Genomic DNA, 18114 nt, shown 5'->3' on the forward strand with positions numbered 1-18114 from the left:
TCTTTACATGCATTGCTGCTCAAAGGCACTCCCTGCTGACACACACATGCAAGTGTTCAAGCAAAACGGCGAAGGCACTGTCCTGTGCCTCAGCTGCAACATGTTCAGCTGCAAACTGCTCGTCATATTATGAGCTCTGCCTTTAGCGAATTGCCACTTACCACGCACATACTTACTTCAAAAGAATGCGCACTGCTTCAAGACGGAGTGCAACCAACCACCTAAGGACGACTTTGCTTTGCTTTGTTTTCGACTGCACTGCTCCGCTCCCCACCTGTCAATCGAAGGGAAGCGGCAGAGGTGCCTATCTTTGGTGATTCTCTGCCGCATGCCTTTCAATGCTGCCCGTCTTGTGTACTTCCTGATGTCGCAGCTATTTTTCACAGCCTGGGCCGGCGGCGCAATGGATAACGCGTCTGACTACGGATTAGAAGATTGCAGGTTCGGCTCCTACCTGGCTCGAGCATTTTTGCAATCTTTGCATTCTGGCTTTGGATGCCACGGAAGCGAACATAGTTGGTCACATTCTCCAGTTACTAAGCTGGCAAGTGTCTTCTTAGCGCAGTAGGCAGCGTGTCAGTCTCAGAATCTGAAGGTCCTGAGTTCGATCCTTAGAGAAGGCATTGATACTTGCATAGAAGTTTTTCCTTCTTTCATTTCAGCTGCATTCATGCAAAAATCGGAAAGTTTTGCTGCGACAGCACACCAAAGGATTTGATGTCCCTCAGCCTGCGGTGACCTTCAGAAGCAGATGGGCTCACACCACACCTGACACAACTCTTGCGTCTGAACAATTACCCGAGCCAAAAGAAAAGTGGAGAATGCGGGCATTGATCCCGCTACCTCTCACATGCAAAGCGAGCGCTCTACCATTTGAGCTAATTCCCCATTCACGTCTGGCATTAGCTCCCAGTTTGCATCTGACTAGCCCCTTATCACTTGCCTCCTCGCTATTCCACGACCAGCAGAAATCTCCTGCTTCAGGTTGGCCTGCTCACTGAACACTTTCAATGCTTTGCTCCAATCGACGTTACTGAGCAATAGCAGGCGAGCAAGGGCAGGACTGGAAGCCATGGATATGGTGAAAGACGCCGAGAAGAGCTCGAGCCTGCGCAAGGGAAGCGACTTGAGCGCAACGTCGCAGCCGCCACGAGCGAGAGGGAGCAGGCGAAAGCCCTTTCTGACTGATGGACAGATGACTTCTATTGCCTGAGGCTTTGCCTGAAAGAAAGTGCTGGCTCTTTACATGCATTGCTGCTCAAAGGCACTCCCTGCTGACACACACATGCAAGTGTTCAAGCAAAACGGCGAAGGCACTGTCCTGTGCCTCAGCTGCAACATGTTCAGCTGCAAACTGCTCGTCATATTATGAGCTCTGCCTTTAGCGAATTGCCACTTACCACGCACATACTTACTTCAAAAGAATGCGCACTGCTTCAAGACGGAGTGCAACCAACCACCTAAGGACGACTTTGCTTTGCTTTGTTTTCGACTGCACTGCTCCGCTCCCCACCTGTCAATCGAAGGGAAGCGGCAGAGGTGCCTATCTTTGGTGATTCTCTGCCGCATGCCTTTCAATGCTGCCCGTCTTGTGTACTTCCTGATGTCGCAGCTATTTTTCACAGCCTGGGCCGGCGGCGCAATGGATAACGCGTCTGACTACGGATTAGAAGATTGCAGGTTCGGCTCCTACCTGGCTCGAGCATTTTTGCAATCTTTGCATTCTGGCTTTGGATGCCACGGAAGCGAACATATTTGGTCACATTTTCCAGTTACTAAGCTGGCAAGTGTCTTCTTAGCGCAGTAGGCAGCGTGTCAGTCTCATAATCTGAAGTTCCTGAGTTCGATCCTTAGAGAAGGCATTGATACTTGCGTAGAAGTTTTTCCTTCTTTCATTTCAGCTGCATTCATGCAAAAATCGGAAAGTTTTGCTGCGACAGCACACCAAAGGATTTGATGTCCCTCAGCCTGCGGTGACCTTCAGAAGCAGATGGGCTCACACCACACCTGACACAACTCTTGCGTCTGAACAATTACCCGAGCCAAAAGAAAAGTGGAGAATGCGGGCATTGATCCCGCTACCTCTCACATGCAAAGCGAGCGCTCTACCATTTGAGCTAATTCCCCATTCACGTCTGGCATTAGCTCCCAGTTTGCATCTGACTAGCCCCTTATCACTTGCCTCCTCGCTATTCCACGACCAGCAGAAATCTCCTGCTTCAGGTTGGCCTGCTCACTGAACACTTTCAATGCTTTGCTCCAATCGACGTTACTGAGCAATAGCAGGCGAGCAAGGGCAGGACTGGAAGCCATGGATATGGTGAAAGATGCCGAGAAGAGCTCGAGCCTGCGCAAGGGAAGCGACTTGAGCGCAACGTCGCAGCCGCCACGAGCGTGAGGGAGCAGGCGAGAGCCCTTTCTGACTGATGGACAGATGACTTCTATTGCCTGAGGCTTTGCCTGAAAGAAAGTGCTGGCTCTTTACATGCATTGCTGCTCAAAGGCACTCCCTGCTGACACACACATGCAAGTGTTCAAGCAAAACGGCGAAGGCACTGTCCTGTGCCTCAGCTGCAACATGTTCAGCTGCAAACTGCTCGTCATATTATGAGCTCTGCCTTTAGCGAATTGCCACTTACCACGCACATACTTACTTCAAAAGAATGCGCACTGCTTCAAGACGGAGTGCAACCAACCACCTAAGGACGACTTTGCTTTGCTTTGTTTTCGACTGCACTGCTCCGCTCCCCACCTGTCAATCGAAGGGAAGCGGCAGAGGTGCCTATCTTTGGTGATTCTCTGCCGCATGCCTTTCAATGCTGCCCGTCTTGTGTACTTCCTGATGTCGCAGCTATTTTTCACAGCCTGGGCCGGCGGCGCAATGGATAACGCGTCTGACTACGGATTAGAAGATTGCAGGTTCGGCTCCTACCTGGCTCGAGCATTTTTGCAATCTTTGCATTCTGGCTTTGGATGCCACGGAAGCGAACATAGTTGGTCACATTCTCCAGTTACTAAGCTGGCAAGTGTCTTCTTAGCGCAGTAGGCAGCGTGTCAGTCTCAGAATCTGAAGGTCCTGAGTTCGATCCTTAGAGAAGGCATTGATACTTGCATAGAAGTTTTTCCTTCTTTCATTTCAGCTGCATTCATGCAAAAATCGGAAAGTTTTGCTGCGACAGCACACCAAAGGATTTGATGTCCCTCAGCCTGCGGTGACCTTCAGAAGCAGATGGGCTCACACCACACCTGACACAACTCTTGCGTCTGAACAATTACCCGAGCCAAAAGAAAAGTGGAGAATGCGGGCATTGATCCCGCTACCTCTCACATGCAAAGCGAGCGCTCTACCATTTGAGCTAATTCCCCATTCACGTCTGGCATTAGCTCCCAGTTTGCATCTGACTAGCCCCTTATCACTTGCCTCCTCGCTATTCCACGACCAGCAGAAATCTCCTGCTTCAGGTTGGCCTGCTCACTGAACACTTTCAATGCTTTGCTCCAATCGACGTTACTGAGCAATAGCAGGCGAGCAAGGGCAGGACTGGAAGCCATGGATATGGTGAAAGACGCCGAGAAGAGCTCGAGCCTGCGCAAGGGAAGCGACTTGAGCGCAACGTCGCAGCCGCCACGAGCGAGAGGGAGCAGGCGAAAGCCCTTTCTGACTGATGGACAGATGACTTCTATTGCCTGAGGCTTTGCCTGAAAGAAAGTGCTGGCTCTTTACATGCATTGCTGCTCAAAGGCACTCCCTGCTGACACACACATGCAAGTGTTCAAGCAAAACGGCGAAGGCACTGTCCTGTGCCTCAGCTGCAACATGTTCAGCTGCAAACTGCTCGTCATATTATGAGCTCTGCCTTTAGCGAATTGCCACTTACCACGCACATACTTACTTCAAAAGAATGCGCACTGCTTCAAGACGGAGTGCAACCAACCACCTAAGGACGACTTTGCTTTGCTTTGTTTTCGACTGCACTGCTCCGCTCCCCACCTGTCAATCGAAGGGAAGCGGCAGAGGTGCCTATCTTTGGTGATTCTCTGCCGCATGCCTTTCAATGCTGCCCGTCTTGTGTACTTCCTGATGTCGCAGCTATTTTTCACAGCCTGGGCCGGCGGCGCAATGGATAACGCGTCTGACTACGGATTAGAAGATTGCAGGTTCGGCTCCTACCTGGCTCGAGCATTTTTGCAATCTTTGCATTCTGGCTTTGGATGCCACGGAAGCGAACATAGTTGGTCACATTCTCCAGTTACTAAGCTGGCAAGTGTCTTCTTAGCGCAGTAGGCAGCGTGTCAGTCTCAGAATCTGAAGGTCCTGAGTTCGATCCTTAGAGAAGGCATTGATACTTGCATAGAAGTTTTTCCTTCTTTCATTTCAGCTGCATTCATGCAAAAATCGGAAAGTTTTGCTGCGACAGCACACCAAAGGATTTGATGTCCCTCAGCCTGCGGTGACCTTCAGAAGCAGATGGGCTCACACCACACCTGACACAACTCTTGCGTCTGAACAATTACCCGAGCCAAAAGAAAAGTGGAGAATGCGGGCATTGATCCCGCTACCTCTCACATGCAAAGCGAGCGCTCTACCATTTGAGCTAATTCCCCATTCACGTCTGGCATTAGCTCCCAGTTTGCATCTGACTAGCCCCTTATCACTTGCCTCCTCGCTATTCCACGACCAGCAGAAATCTCCTGCTTCAGGTTGGCCTGCTCACTGAACACTTTCAATGCTTTGCTCCAATCGACGTTACTGAGCAATAGCAGGCGAGCAAGGGCAGGACTGGAAGCCATGGATATGGTGAAAGACGCCGAGAAGAGCTCGAGCCTGCGCAAGGGAAGCGACTTGAGCGCAACGTCGCAGCCGCCACGAGCGAGAGGGAGCAGGCGAAAGCCCTTTCTGACTGATGGACAGATGACTTCTATTGCCTGAGGCTTTGCCTGAAAGAAAGTGCTGGCTCTTTACATGCATTGCTGCTCAAAGGCACTCCCTGCTGACACACACATGCAAGTGTTCAAGCAAAACGGCGAAGGCACTGTCCTGTGCCTCAGCTGCAACATGTTCAGCTGCAAACTGCTCGTCATATTATGAGCTCTGCCTTTAGCGAATTGCCACTTACCACGCACATACTTACTTCAAAAGAATGCGCACTGCTTCAAGACGGAGTGCAACCAACCACCTAAGGACGACTTTGCTTTGCTTTGTTTTCGACTGCACTGCTCCGCTCCCCACCTGTCAATCGAAGGGAAGCGGCAGAGGTGCCTATCTTTGGTGATTCTCTGCCGCATGCCTTTCAATGCTGCCCGTCTTGTGTACTTCCTGATGTCGCAGCTATTTTTCACAGCCTGGGCCGGCGGCGCAATGGATAACGCGTCTGACTACGGATTAGAAGATTGCAGGTTCGGCTCCTACCTGGCTCGAGCATTTTTGCAATCTTTGCATTCTGGCTTTGGATGCCACGGAAGCGAACATAGTTGGTCACATTCTCCAGTTACTAAGCTGGCAAGTGTCTTCTTAGCGCAGTAGGCAGCGTGTCAGTCTCAGAATCTGAAGGTCCTGAGTTCGATCCTTAGAGAAGGCATTGATACTTGCATAGAAGTTTTTCCTTCTTTCATTTCAGCTGCATTCATGCAAAAATCGGAAAGTTTTGCTGCGACAGCACACCAAAGGATTTGATGTCCCTCAGCCTGCGGTGACCTTCAGAAGCAGATGGGCTCACACCACACCTGACACAACTCTTGCGTCTGAACAATTACCCGAGCCAAAAGAAAAGTGGAGAATGCGGGCATTGATCCCGCTACCTCTCACATGCAAAGCGAGCGCTCTACCATTTGAGCTAATTCCCCATTCACGTCTGGCATTAGCTCCCAGTTTGCATCTGACTAGCCCCTTATCACTTGCCTCCTCGCTATTCCACGACCAGCAGAAATCTCCTGCTTCAGGTTGGCCTGCTCACTGAACACTTTCAATGCTTTGCTCCAATCGACGTTACTGAGCAATAGCAGGCGAGCAAGGGCAGGACTGGAAGCCATGGATATGGTGAAAGACGCCGAGAAGAGCTCGAGCCTGCGCAAGGGAAGCGACTTGAGCGCAACGTCGCAGCCGCCACGAGCGAGAGGGAGCAGGCGAAAGCCCTTTCTGACTGATGGACAGATGACTTCTATTGCCTGAGGCTTTGCCTGAAAGAAAGTGCTGGCTCTTTACATGCATTGCTGCTCAAAGGCACTCCCTGCTGACACACACATGCAAGTGTTCAAGCAAAACGGCGAAGGCACTGTCCTGTGCCTCAGCTGCAACATGTTCAGCTGCAAACTGCTCGTCATATTATGAGCTCTGCCTTTAGCGAATTGCCACTTACCACGCACATACTTACTTCAAAAGAATGCGCACTGCTTCAAGACGGAGTGCAACCAACCACCTAAGGACGACTTTGCTTTGCTTTGTTTTCGACTGCACTGCTCCGCTCCCCACCTGTCAATCGAAGGGAAGCGGCAGAGGTGCCTATCTTTGGTGATTCTCTGCCGCATGCCTTTCAATGCTGCCCGTCTTGTGTACTTCCTGATGTCGCAGCTATTTTTCACAGCCTGGGCCGGCGGCGCAATGGATAACGCGTCTGACTACGGATTAGAAGATTGCAGGTTCGGCTCCTACCTGGCTCGAGCATTTTTGCAATCTTTGCATTCTGGCTTTGGATGCCACGGAAGCGAACATAGTTGGTCACATTCTCCAGTTACTAAGCTGGCAAGTGTCTTCTTAGCGCAGTAGGCAGCGTGTCAGTCTCATAATCTGAAGTTCCTGAGTTCAATCCTTAGAGAAGGCATTGATACTTGCATAGAAGTTTTTCCTTCTTTCATTTCAGCTGCATTCATGCAAAAATCGGAAAGTTTTGCTGCGACAGCACACCAAAGGATTTGATGTCCCTCAGCCTGCGGTGACCTTCAGAAGCAGATGGGCTCACACCACACCTGACACAACTCTTGCGTCTGAACAATTACCCGAGCCAAAAGAAAAGTGGAGAATGCGGGCATTGATCCCGCTACCTCTCACATGCAAAGCAAGCGCTCTACCATTTGAGCTAATTCCCCATTCACGTCTGGCATTAGCTCCCAGTTTGCATCTGACTAGCCCCTTATCACTTGCCTCCTCGCTATTCCACGACCAGCAGAAATCTCCTGCTTCAGGTTGGCCTGCTCACTGAACACTTTCAATGCTTTGCTCCAATCGACGTTACTGAGCAATAGCAGGCGAGCAAGGGCAGGACTGGAAGCCATGGATATGGTGAAAGACGCCGAGAAGAGCTCGAGCCTGCGCAAGGGAAGCGACTTGAGCGCAACGTCGCAGCCGCCACGAGCGAGAGGGAGCAGGCGAAAGCCCTTTCTGACTGATGGACAGATGACTTCTATTGCCTGAGGCTTTGCCTGAAAGAAAGTGCTGGCTCTTTACATGCATTGCTGCTCAAAGGCACTCCCTGCTGACACACACATGCAAGTGTTCAAGCAAAACGGCGAAGGCACTGTCCTGTGCCTCAGCTGCAACATGTTCAGCTGCAAACTGCTCGTCATATTATGAGCTCTGCCTTTAGCGAATTGCCACTTACCACGCACATACTTACTTCAAAAGAATGCGCACTGCTTCAAGACGGAGTGCAACCAACCACCTAAGGACGACTTTGCTTTGCTTTGTTTTCGACTGCACTGCTCCGCTCCCCACCTGTCAATCGAAGGGAAGCGGCAGAGGTGCCTATCTTTGGTGATTCTCTGCCGCATGCCTTTCAATGCTGCCCGTCTTGTGTACTTCCTGATGTCGCAGCTATTTTTCACAGCCTGGGCCGGCGGCGCAATGGATAACGCGTCTGACTACGGATTAGAAGATTGCAGGTTCGGCTCCTACCTGGCTCGAGCATTTTTGCAATCTTTGCATTCTGGCTTTGGATGCCACGGAAGCGAACATATTTGGTCACATTTTCCAGTTACTAAGCTGGCAAGTGTCTTCTTAGCGCAGTAGGCAGCGTGTCAGTCTCATAATCTGAAGTTCCTGAGTTCGATCCTTAGAGAAGGCATTGATACTTGCATAGAAGTTTTTCCTTCTTTCATTTCAGCTGCATTCATGCAAAAATCGGAAAGTTTTGCTGCGACAGCACACCAAAGGATTTGATGTCCCTCAGCCTGCGGTGACCTTCAGAAGCAGATGGGCTCACACCACACCTGACACAACTCTTGCGTCTGAACAATTACCCGAGCCAAAAGAAAAGTGGAGAATGCGGGCATTGATCCCGCTACCTCTCACATGCAAAGCGAGCGCTCTACCATTTGAGCTAATTCCCCATTCACGTCTGGCATTAGCTCCCAGTTTGCATCTGACTAGCCCCTTATCACTTGCCTCCTCGCTATTCCACGACCAGCAGAAATCTCCTGCTTCAGGTTGGCCTGCTCACTGAACACTTTCAATGCTTTGCTCCAATCGACGTTACTGAGCAATAGCAGGCGAGCAAGGGCAGGACTGGAAGCCATGGATATGGTGAAAGACGCCGAGAAGAGCTCGAGCCTGCGCAAGGGAAGCGACTTGAGCGCAACGTCGCAGCCGCCACGAGCGAGAGGGAGCAGGCGAAAGCCCTTTCTGACTGATGGACAGATGACTTCTATTGCCTGAGGCTTTGCCTGAAAGAAAGTGCTGGCTCTTTACATGCATTGCTGCTCAAAGGCACTCCCTGCTGACACACACATGCAAGTGTTCAAGCAAAACGGCGAAGGCACTGTCCTGTGCCTCAGCTGCAACATGTTCAGCTGCAAACTGCTCGTCATATTATGAGCTCTGCCTTTAGCGAATTGCCACTTACCACGCACATACTTACTTCAAAAGAATGCGCACTGCTTCAAGACGGAGTGCAACCAACCACCTAAGGACGACTTTGCTTTGCTTTGTTTTCGACTGCACTGCTCCGCTCCCCACCTGTCAATCGAAGGGAAGCGGCAGAGGTGCCTATCTTTGGTGATTCTCTGCCGCATGCCTTTCAATGCTGCCCGTCTTGTGTACTTCCTGATGTCGCAGCTATTTTTCACAGCCTGGGCCGGCGGCGCAACGGATAACGCGTCTGACTACGGATTAGAAGATTGCAGGTTCGGCTCCTACCTGGCTCGAGCATTTTTGCAATCTTTGCATTCTGGCTTTGGATGCCACGGAAGCGAACATAGTTGGTCACATTCTCCAGTTACTAAGCTGGCAAGTGTCTTCTTAGCGCAGTAGGCAGCGTGTCAGTCTCAGAATCTGAAGGTCCTGAGTTCGATCCTTAGAGAAGGCATTGATACTTGCATAGAAGTTTTTCCTTCTTTCATTTCAGCTGCATTCATGCAAAAATCGGAAAGTTTTGCTGCGACAGCACACCAAAGGATTTGATGTCCCTCAGCCTGCGGTGACCTTCAGAAGCAGATGGGCTCACACCACACCTGACACAACTCTTGCGTCTGAACAATTACCCGAGCCAAAAGAAAAGTGGAGAATGCGGGCATTGATCCCGCTACCTCTCACATGCAAAGCGAGCGCTCTACCATTTGAGCTAATTCCCCATTCACGTCTGGCATTAGCTCCCAGTTTGCATCTGACTAGCCCCTTATCACTTGCCTCCTCGCTATTCCACGACCAGCAGAAATCTCCTGCTTCAGGTTGGCCTGCTCACTGAACACTTTCAATGCTTTGCTCCAATCGACGTTACTGAGCAATAGCAGGCGAGCAAGGGCAGGACTGGAAGCCATGGATATGGTGAAAGACGCCGAGAAGAGCTCGAGCCTGCGCAAGGGAAGCGACTTGAGCGCAACGTCGCAGCCGCCACGAGCGAGAGGGAGCAGGCGAAAGCCCTTTCTGACTGATGGACAGATGACTTCTATTGCCTGAGGCTTTGCCTGAAAGAAAGTGCTGGCTCTTTACATGCATTGCTGCTCAAAGGCACTCCCTGCTGACACACACATGCAAGTGTTCAAGCAAAACGGCGAAGGCACTGTCCTGTGCCTCAGCTGCAACATGTTCAGCTGCAAACTGCTCGTCATATTATGAGCTCTGCCTTTAGCGAATTGCCACTTACCACGCACATACTTACTTCAAAAGAATGCGCACTGCTTCAAGACGGAGTGCAACCAACCACCTAAGGACGACTTTGCTTTGCTTTGTTTTCGACTGCACTGCTCCGCTCCCCACCTGTCAATCGAAGGGAAGCGGCAGAGGTGCCTATCTTTGGTGATTCTCTGCCGCATGCCTTTCAATGCTGCCCGTCTTGTGTACTTCCTGATGTCGCAGCTATTTTTCACAGCCTGGGCCGGCGGCGCAATGGATAACGCGTCTGACTACGGATTAGAAGATTGCAGGTTCGGCTCCTACCTGGCTCGAGCATTTTTGCAATCTTTGCATTCTGGCTTTGGATGCCACGGAAGCGAACATAGTTGGTCACATTCTCCAGTTACTAAGCTGGCAAGTGTCTTCTTAGCGCAGTAGGCAGCGTGTCAGTCTCATAATCTGAAGTTCCTGAGTTCAATCCTTAGAGAAGGCATTGATACTTGCATAGAAGTTTTTCCTTCTTTCATTTCAGCTGCATTCATGCAAAAATCGGAAAGTTTTGCTGCGACAGCACACCAAAGGATTTGATGTCCCTCAGCCTGCGGTGACCTTCAGAAGCAGATGGGCTCACACCACACCTGACACAACTCTTGCGTCTGAACAATTACCCGAGCCAAAAGAAAAGTGGAGAATGCGGGCATTGATCCCGCTACCTCTCACATGCAAAGCAAGCGCTCTACCATTTGAGCTAATTCCCCATTCACGTCTGGCATTAGCTCCCAGTTTGCATCTGACTAGCCCCTTATCACTTGCCTCCTCGCTATTCCACGACCAGCAGAAATCTCCTGCTTCAGGTTGGCCTGCTCACTGAACACTTTCAATGCTTTGCTCCAATCGACGTTACTGAGCAATAGCAGGCGAGCAAGGGCAGGACTGGAAGCCATGGATATGGTGAAAGACGCCGAGAAGAGCTCGAGCCTGCGCAAGGGAAGCGACTTGAGCGCAACGTCGCAGCCGCCACGAGCGAGAGGGAGCAGGCGAAAGCCCTTTCTGACTGATGGACAGATGACTTCTATTGCCTGAGGCTTTGCCTGAAAGAAAGTGCTGGCTCTTTACATGCATTGCTGCTCAAAGGCACTCCCTGCTGACACACACATGCAAGTGTTCAAGCAAAACGGCGAAGGCACTGTCCTGTGCCTCAGCTGCAACATGTTCAGCTGCAAACTGCTCGTCATATTATGAGCTCTGCCTTTAGCGAATTGCCACTTACCACGCACATACTTACTTCAAAAGAATGCGCACTGCTTCAAGACGGAGTGCAACCAACCACCTAAGGACGACTTTGCTTTGCTTTGTTTTCGACTGCACTGCTCCGCTCCCCACCTGTCAATCGAAGGGAAGCGGCAGAGGTGCCTATCTTTGGTGATTCTCTGCCGCATGCCTTTCAATGCTGCCCGTCTTGTGTACTTCCTGATGTCGCAGCTATTTTTCACAGCCTGGGCCGGCGGCGCAATGGATAACGCGTCTGACTACGGATTAGAAGATTGCAGGTTCGGCTCCTACCTGGCTCGAGCATTTTTGCAATCTTTGCATTCTGGCTTTGGATGCCACGGAAGCGAACATATTTGGTCACATTTTCCAGTTACTAAGCTGGCAAGTGTCTTCTTAGCGCAGTAGGCAGCGTGTCAGTCTCATAATCTGAAGTTCCTGAGTTCGATCCTTAGAGAAGGCATTGATACTTGCATAGAAGTTTTTCCTTCTTTCATTTCAGCTGCATTCATGCAAAAATCGGAAAGTTTTGCTGCGACAGCACACCAAAGGATTTGATGTCCCTCAGCCTGCGGTGACCTTCAGAAGCAGATGGGCTCACACCACACCTGACACAACTCTTGCGTCTGAACAATTACCCGAGCCAAAAGAAAAGTGGAGAATGCGGGCATTGATCCCGCTACCTCTCACATGCAAAGCGAGCGCTCTACCATTTGAGCTAATTCCCCATTCACGTCTGGCATTAGCTCCCAGTTTGCATCTGACTAGCCCCTTATCACTTGCCTCCTCGCTATTCCACGACCAGCAGAAATCTCCTGCTTCAGGTTGGCCTGCTCACTGAACACTTTCAATGCTTTGCTCCAATCGACGTTACTGAGCAATAGCAGGCGAGCAAGGGCAGGACTGGAAGCCATGGATATGGTGAAAGACGCCGAGAAGAGCTCGAGCCTGCGCAAGGGAAGCGACTTGAGCGCAACGTCGCAGCCGCCACGAGCGAGAGGGAGCAGGCGAAAGCCCTTTCTGACTGATGGACAGATGACTTCTATTGCCTGAGGCTTTGCCTGAAAGAAAGTGCTGGCTCTTTACATGCATTGCTGCTCAAAGGCACTCCCTGCTGACACACACATGCAAGTGTTCAAGCAAAACGGCGAAGGCACTGTCCTGTGCCTCAGCTGCAACATGTTCAGCTGCAAACTGCTCGTCATATTATGAGCTCTGCCTTTAGCGAATTGCCACTTACCACGCACATACTTACTTCAAAAGAATGCGCACTGCTTCAAGACGGAGTGCAACCAACCACCTAAGGACGACTTTGCTTTGCTTTGTTTTCGACTGCACTGCTCCGCTCCCCACCTGTCAATCGAAGGGAAGCGGCAGAGGTGCCTATCTTTGGTGATTCTCTGCCGCATGCCTTTCAATGCTGCCCGTCTTGTGTACTTCCTGATGTCGCAGCTATTTTTCACAGCCTGGGCCGGCGGCGCAATGGATAACGCGTCTGACTACGGATTAGAAGATTGCAGGTTCGGCTCCTACCTGGCTCGAGCATTTTTGCAATCTTTGCATTCTGGCTTTGGATGCCACGGAAGCGAACATAGTTGGTCACATTCTCCAGTTACTAAGCTGGCAAGTGTCTTCTTAGCGCAGTAGGCAGCGTGTCAGTCTCAGAATCTGAAGGTCCTGAGTTCGATCCTTAGAGAAGGCATTGATACTTGCATAGAAGTTTTTCCTTCTTTCATTTCAGCTGCATTCATGCAAAAATCGGAAAGTTTTGCTGCGACAGCACACCAAAGGATTTGATGTCCCTCAGCCTGCGGTGACCTTCAGAAGCAGATGGGCTCACACCACACCTGACACAACTCTTGCGTCTGAACAATTACCCGAGCCAAAAGAAAAGTGGAGAATGCGGGCATTGATCCCGCTACCTCTCACATGCAAAGCGAGCGCTCTACCATTTGAGCTAATTCCCCATTCACGTCTGGCATTAGCTCCCAGTTTGCATCTGACTAGCCCCTTATCACTTGCCTCCTCGCTATTCCACGACCAGCAGAAATCTCCTGCTTCAGGTTGGCCTGCTCACTGAACACTTTCAATGCTTTGCTCCAATCGACGTTACTGAGCAATAGCAGGCGAGCAAGGGCAGGACTGGAAGCCATGGATATGGTGAAAGACGCCGAGAAGAGCTCGAGCCTGCGCAAGGGAAGCGACTTGAGCGCAACGTCGCAGCCGCCACGAGCGAGAGGGAGCAGGCGAAAGCCCTTTCTGACTGATGGACAGATGACTTCTATTGCCTGAGGCTTTGCCTGAAAGAAAGTGCTGGCTCTTTACATGCATTGCTGCTCAAAGGCACTCCCTGCTGACACACACATGCAAGTGTTCAAGCAAAACGGCGAAGGCACTGTCCTGTGCCTCAGCTGCAACATGTTCAGCTGCAAACTGCTCGTCATATTATGAGCTCTGCCTTTAGCGAATTGCCACTTACCACGCACATACTTACTTCAAAAGAATGCGCACTGCTTCAAGACGGAGTGCAACCAACCACCTAAGGACGACTTTGCTTTGCTTTGTTTTCGACTGCACTGCTCCGCTCCCCACCTGTCAATCGAAGGGAAGCGGCAGAGGTGCCTATCTTTGGTGATTCTCTGCCGCATGCCTTTCAATGCTGCCCGTCTTGTGTACTTCCTGATGTCGCAGCTATTTTTCACAGCCTGGGCCGGCGGCGCAATGGATAACGCGTCTGACTACGGATTAGAAGATTGCAGGTTCGGCTCCTACCTGGCTCGAGCATTTTTGCAATCTTTGCATTCTGGCTTTGGATGCCACGGAAGCGAACATAGTTGGTCACATTCTCCAGTTACTAAGCTGGCAAGTGTCTTCTTAGCGCAGTAGGCAGCGTGTCAGTCTCAGAATCTGAAGGTCCTGAGTTCGATCCTTAGAGAAGGCATTGATACTTGCATAGAAGTTTTTCCTTCTTTCATTTCAGCTGCATTCATGCAAAAATCGGAAAGTTTTGCTGCGACAGCACACCAAAGGATTTGATGTCCCTCAGCCTGCGGTGACCTTCAGAAGCAGATGGGCTCACACCACACCTGACACAACTCTTGCGTCTGAACAATTACCCGAGCCAAAAGAAAAGTGGAGAATGCGGGCATTGATCCCGCTACCTCTCACATGCAAAGCGAGCGCTCTACCATTTGAGCTAATTCCCCATTCACGTCTGGCATTAGCTCCCAGTTTGCATCTGACTAGCCCCTTATCACTTGCCTCCTCGCTATTCCACGACCAGCAGAAATCTCCTGCTTCAGGTTGGCCTGCTCACTGAACACTTTCAATGCTTTGCTCCAATCGACGTTACTGAGCAATAGCAGGCGAGCAAGGGCAGGACTGGAAGCCATGGATATGGTGAAAGACGCCGAGAAGAGCTCGAGCCTGCGCAAGGGAAGCGACTTGAGCGCAACGTCGCAGCCGCCACGAGCGAGAGGGAGCAGGCGAAAGCCCTTTCTGACTGATGGACAGATGACTTCTATTGCCTGAGGCTTTGCCTGAAAGAAAGTGCTGGCTCTTTACATGCATTGCTGCTCAAAGGCACTCCCTGCTGACACACACATGCAAGTGTTCAAGCAAAACGGCGAAGGCACTGTCCTGTGCCTCAGCTGCAACATGTTCAGCTGCAAACTGCTCGTCATATTATGAGCTCTGCCTTTAGCGAATTGCCACTTACCACGCACATACTTACTTCAAAAGAATGCGCACTGCTTCAAGACGGAGTGCAACCAACCACCTAAGGACGACTTTGCTTTGCTTTGTTTTCGACTGCACTGCTCCGCTCCCCACCTGTCAATCGAAGGGAAGCGGCAGAGGTGCCTATCTTTGGTGATTCTCTGCCGCATGCCTTTCAATGCTGCCCGTCTTGTGTACTTCCTGATGTCGCAGCTATTTTTCACAGCCTGGGCCGGCGGCGCAATGGATAACGCGTCTGACTACGGATTAGAAGATTGCAGGTTCGGCTCCTACCTGGCTCGAGCATTTTTGCAATCTTTGCATTCTGGCTTTGGATGCCACGGAAGCGAACATAGTTGGTCACATTCTCCAGTTACTAAGCTGGCAAGTGTCTTCTTAGCGCAGTAGGCAGCGTGTCAGTCTCAGAATCTGAAGGTCCTGAGTTCGATCCTTAGAGAAGGCATTGATACTTGCATAGAAGTTTTTCCTTCTTTCATTTCAGCTGCATTCATGCAAAAATCGGAAAGTTTTGCTGCGACAGCACACCAAAGGATTTGATGTCCCTCAGCCTGCGGTGACCTTCAGAAGCAGATGGGCTCACACCACACCTGACACAACTCTTGCGTCTGAACAATTACCCGAGCCAAAAGAAAAGTGGAGAATGCGGGCATTGATCCCGCTACCTCTCACATGCAAAGCGAGCGCTCTACCATTTGAGCTAATTCCCCATTCACGTCTGGCATTAGCTCCCAGTTTGCATCTGACTAGCCCCTTATCACTTGCCTCCTCGCTATTCCACGACCAGCAGAAATCTCCTGCTTCAGGTTGGCCTGCTCACTGAACACTTTCAATGCTTTGCTCCAATCGACGTTACTGAGCAATAGCAGGCGAGCAAGGGCAGGACTGGAAGCCATGGATATGGTGAAAGACGCCGAGAAGAGCTCGAGCCTGCGCAAGGGAAGCGACTTGAGCGCAACGTCGCAGCCGCCACGAGCGAGAGGGAGCAGGCGAAAGCCCTTTCTGACTGATGGACAGATGACTTCTATTGCCTGAGGCTTTGCCTGAAAGAAAGTGCTGGCTCTTTACATGCATTGCTGCTCAAAGGCACTCCCTGCTGACACACACATGCAAGTGTTCAAGCAAAACGGCGAAGGCACTGTCCTGTGCCTCAGCTGCAACATGTTCAGCTGCAAACTGCTCGTCATATTATGAGCTCTGCCTTTAGCGAATTGCCACTTACCACGCACATACTTACTTCAAAAGAATGCGCACTGCTTCAAGACGGAGTGCAACCAACCACCTAAGGACGACTTTGCTTTGCTTTGTTTTCGACTGCACTGCTCCGCTCCCCACCTGTCAATCGAAGGGAAGCGGCAGAGGTGCCTATCTTTGGTGATTCTCTGCCGCATGCCTTTCAATGCTGCCCGTCTTGTGTACTTCCTGATGTCGCAGCTATTTTTCACAGCCTGGGCCGGCGGCGCAATGGATAACGCGTCTGACTACGGATTAGAAGATTGCAGGTTCGGCTCCTACCTGGCTCGAGCATTTTTGCAATCTTTGCATTCTGGCTTTGGATGCCACGGAAGCGAACATAGTTGGTCACATTCTCCAGTTACTAAGCTGGCAAGTGTCTTCTTAGCGCAGTAGGCAGCGTGTCAGTCTCAGAATCTGAAGGTCCTGAGTTCGATCCTTAGAGAAGGCATTGATACTTGCATAGAAGTTTTTCCTTCTTTCATTTCAGCTGCATTCATGCAAAAATCGGAAAGTTTTGCTGCGACAGCACACCAAAGGATTTGATGTCCCTCAGCCTGCGGTGACCTTCAGAAGCAGATGGGCTCACACCACACCTGACACAACTCTTGCGTCTGAACAATTACCCGAGCCAAAAGAAAAGTGGAGAATGCGGGCATTGATCCCGCTACCTCTCACATGCAAAGCGAGCGCTCTACCATTTGAGCTAATTCCCCATTCACGTCTGGCATTAGCTCCCAGTTTGCATCTGACTAGCCCCTTATCACTTGCCTCCTCGCTATTCCACGACCAGCAGAAATCTCCTGCTTCAGGTTGGCCTGCTCACTGAACACTTTCAATGCTTTGCTCCAATCGACGTTACTGAGCAATAGCAGGCGAGCAAGGGCAGGACTGGAAGCCATGGATATGGTGAAAGACGCCGAGAAGAGCTCGAGCCTGCGCAAGGGAAGCGACTTGAGCGCAACGTCGCAGCCGCCACGAGCGAGAGGGAGCAGGCGAAAGCCCTTTCTGACTGATGGACAGATGACTTCTATTGCCTGAGGCTTTGCCTGAAAGAAAGTGCTGGCTCTTTACATGCATTGCTGCTCAAAGGCACTCCCTGCTGACACACACATGCAAGTGTTCAAGCAAAACGGCGAAGGCACTGTCCTGTGCCTCAGCTGCAACATGTTCAGCTGCAAACTGCTCGTCATATTATGAGCTCTGCCTTTAGCGAATTGCCACTTACCACGCACATACTTACTTCAAAAGAATGCGCACTGCTTCAAGACGGAGTGCAACCAACCACCTAAGGACGACTTTGCTTTGCTTTGTTTTCGACTGCACTGCTCCGCTCCCCACCTGTCAATCGAAGGGAAGCGGCAGAGGTGCCTATCTTTGGTGATTCTCTGCCGCATGCCTTTCAATGCTGCCCGTCTTGTGTACTTCCTGATGTCGCAGCTATTTTTCACAGCCTGGGCCGGCGGCGCAATGGATAACGCGTCTGACTACGGATTAGAAGATTGCAGGTTCGGCTCCTACCTGGCTCGAGCATTTTTGCAATCTTTGCATTCTGGCTTTGGATGCCACGGAAGCGAACATATTTGGTCACATTTTCCAGTTACTAAGCTGGCAAGTGTCTTCTTAGCGCAGTAGGCAGCGTGTCAGTCTCATAATCTGAAGTTCCTGAGTTCGATCCTTAGAGAAGGCGTTGATACTTGCATAGAAGTTTTTCCTTCTTTCATTTCAGCTGCATTCATGCAAAAATCGGAAAGTTTTGCTGCGACAGCACACCAAAGGATTTGATGTCCCTCAGCCTGCGGTGACCTTCAGAAGCAGATGGGCTCACACCACAC

General features: G+C 50.8%; 9 non-coding genes across 9 annotated transcripts; all 9 read left to right on the plus strand.

Moving 5' to 3' along the window:
* The first annotated feature begins 550 nt into the window (after nt 1-550).
* trnal-cag (transfer RNA leucine (anticodon CAG)) lies at nt 551-623 on the plus strand. The gene has a single exon. It is a non-coding gene; the product is annotated as a tRNA-Leu (tRNA).
* A 2405-nt stretch (nt 624-3028) lies between these two features.
* Nucleotides 3029-3101, plus strand: trnal-cag (transfer RNA leucine (anticodon CAG)). The gene has a single exon. It is a non-coding gene; the product is annotated as a tRNA-Leu (tRNA).
* A 1166-nt stretch (nt 3102-4267) lies between these two features.
* On the plus strand, nt 4268-4340 carry trnal-cag (transfer RNA leucine (anticodon CAG)). Its single transcript has one exon. It is a non-coding gene; the product is annotated as a tRNA-Leu (tRNA).
* A 1166-nt stretch (nt 4341-5506) lies between these two features.
* On the plus strand, nt 5507-5579 carry trnal-cag (transfer RNA leucine (anticodon CAG)). Its single transcript has one exon. It is a non-coding gene; the product is annotated as a tRNA-Leu (tRNA).
* A 3644-nt stretch (nt 5580-9223) lies between these two features.
* Nucleotides 9224-9296, plus strand: trnal-cag (transfer RNA leucine (anticodon CAG)). Its single transcript has one exon. It is a non-coding gene; the product is annotated as a tRNA-Leu (tRNA).
* Nucleotides 9297-12940: 3644 nt separating this feature from the next.
* On the plus strand, nt 12941-13013 carry trnal-cag (transfer RNA leucine (anticodon CAG)). The gene has a single exon. It is a non-coding gene; the product is annotated as a tRNA-Leu (tRNA).
* A 1166-nt stretch (nt 13014-14179) lies between these two features.
* trnal-cag (transfer RNA leucine (anticodon CAG)) lies at nt 14180-14252 on the plus strand. The gene has a single exon. It is a non-coding gene; the product is annotated as a tRNA-Leu (tRNA).
* A 1166-nt stretch (nt 14253-15418) lies between these two features.
* Nucleotides 15419-15491, plus strand: trnal-cag (transfer RNA leucine (anticodon CAG)). Its single transcript has one exon. It is a non-coding gene; the product is annotated as a tRNA-Leu (tRNA).
* Nucleotides 15492-16657: 1166 nt separating this feature from the next.
* Nucleotides 16658-16730, plus strand: trnal-cag (transfer RNA leucine (anticodon CAG)). Its single transcript has one exon. It is a non-coding gene; the product is annotated as a tRNA-Leu (tRNA).
* The last annotated feature ends 1384 nt before the right edge of the window (nt 16731-18114 follow it).

Source organism: Pristiophorus japonicus, chromosome 1 (genome assembly GCF_044704955.1).
Source record: "Pristiophorus japonicus isolate sPriJap1 chromosome 1, sPriJap1.hap1, whole genome shotgun sequence".
Classification (NCBI taxonomy): Eukaryota; Metazoa; Chordata; class Chondrichthyes; family Pristiophoridae; genus Pristiophorus; species Pristiophorus japonicus.